The following is a 2,226-nucleotide window of genomic DNA, read 5'->3' on the forward strand; positions in this document are numbered from 1 at the left end:
AATACAAGGAAAGAAATCATGCCCTAGAAAAAGCAAGGATGTAATCCCTCAACAAACCAAAAAGAAGACAGCCACAAGAACAGAATGCCAACTCTAACAACAAAAATAAAAGGAAGCAACAATTACTTTTCCTTAATTTCTCTTAATATCAATGGACTCAATTCCCCAATAAAAAGACATAGATTAATAGACTGGCTACAAAAACAGGACCAAACATTCTGCTGCTTACAGGAAGCACATCTCAGGGAAAAAGACACACACTACCTCAGAGTGAAAGGCTGGGAAACAATTTTCCAAGCAAATGGTCTGAAGAAATAAGCTGGAGTAGCCATTCTAATATCGAATAAAATCAACTTCCAACCCAAAGTTATCAAAAAAGATAAGGAGGGACACTTCATACTCATCAAAGGTAAAATCCTCCAAGAAGAACTCTAAATTCTGAATATCTATGCTCCAAATGTAAGGGCAGCCACATTAATTAAAGACACTTTAGTAAAACTCAAAGCACACATTGCACCTCACACAATAATAGTGGGAGACTTCAACACACCACTTTCATCAATGGACAGATCTTGGAAACAGAAACTAAACAGGGACACAGTGAAACTAAGAGAAGTTATGAAACAAATGGACTTAACAGATGTCTACAGAACATTTTATCCTAAAACAAAAGGCTATACCTTCTTCTCAGCACCTTACGGGACCTTCTTCAAAACTGACCATATAATTGGTCAAAAAACAGGCCTCAACAGATAGAAAAATATTGAAATTGTCCCATGCATCCTATCAGACCACCATGGACTAAGGCTGATCTTCCATAACAACATAAATAATGGAAAGCCAACACTCATGTGGAAACTGAACAATACTCTTCTAAATGACACCATGGTCAAGGAAGGAATAAAGAAAGAAATTAAAGACTTTTTAGAGTTTAATGAAAATGAAGCCACAACATACCCAAAGTTATGGGACACTATGAAAGCATTTCTAAGAGGGAAACTCATAGTTCTCAGTGCCTCCAAAAAGAAACTGGAGAGAGCACACACCAGCATCTTGACAAACATTTAAAAGCTCTAGAAAAAAAAAAAAAAAAAGGAAGAAAATTCACCCAAGAGGAGTAGACAGCAGGAAATAAACAAACTCAGGGGTGAAATCAACCAAGTGGAAACAAGAAGAACTATTCAAAGAATTAACCAAATGAAGGAGATGATTCATTGAGAAAATCAGCAAGGTAGATAAACCCTTAGCNAGACTCACTAGAGGGCACAGGGACAGCATCCTAATTAACAAAATCAGAAATGAAAAGGGAGACATAATAACAGATCCTGAAGAAATCCAAAACACCATCAGATNCTTCTACAAAAGGCTATACTCAACAAANCTGGAAAACNTNGATGAAATGGACAAATTTCTAGACAGATACCANGTACCAAANTTAAATCAGGATCAAGTTAACGATCTAAACAGTCCCATATCCCCTAAAGTAATAGAACCAGTCATTAATAGTCTCCCAGGCAAAAAAATTCCAGGACCAGATGGGTTTAGTGCAGAGTTCTACCAGACCTTCAAAGAAGATCTAATTCCAGTTCTGCACAAACTATTCCACAAAATAGAAGTAGAAGGAATTCTACCCAACTCATTCTATNAAGCCACAATTACTCTGATAACGAAACCCCAGAAAGATCCAACAAAGATAGAGAACTTCTGACCAATTTCCCTTATGAATATTGATGCAAAAATACTCAATAAAAGTCTCGCTAACCGAATCCAAGAACACATTAAAGCAATCATCCATCTTGACCAAGTACGTTTTATTCCAGGGATGCAGGGATGGTTTAATATGGTTAAATCAATCAATGTAATCCATTATATAAATAAACTCAAAGAAAAAAACCACATGATCATCTCTTTAGATGTGGAAAAAGCATTCGACAAGATGAAACACCCATTCATGATAAAAGTCTTGGAAAGATCAGAAATTCAAGGCCCATACCTAGACATGATAAAAGCAATCTACAGAAAACCAGTAGCCAACATCAAAGTAAATGGTGAGAAGCTGGAAGCAATCCCACTAAAATCAATGACTAGACAAGGCTGGCCACTTTCTCCCTACCTATTCAACATAGTACTTGAAGTCCTAGCCAGAGCAATTAGACAAGAGAAGGAGATCAAGGGAATACAAATTGGAAAAGATGATGTCAAAACATCACTTTTTGCAGATGATAT

This window comes from Mus caroli, chromosome X, assembly GCF_900094665.2.
Source record: "Mus caroli chromosome X, CAROLI_EIJ_v1.1, whole genome shotgun sequence".
Lineage (NCBI taxonomy): Eukaryota > Metazoa > Chordata > Mammalia > Rodentia > Muridae > Mus > Mus caroli.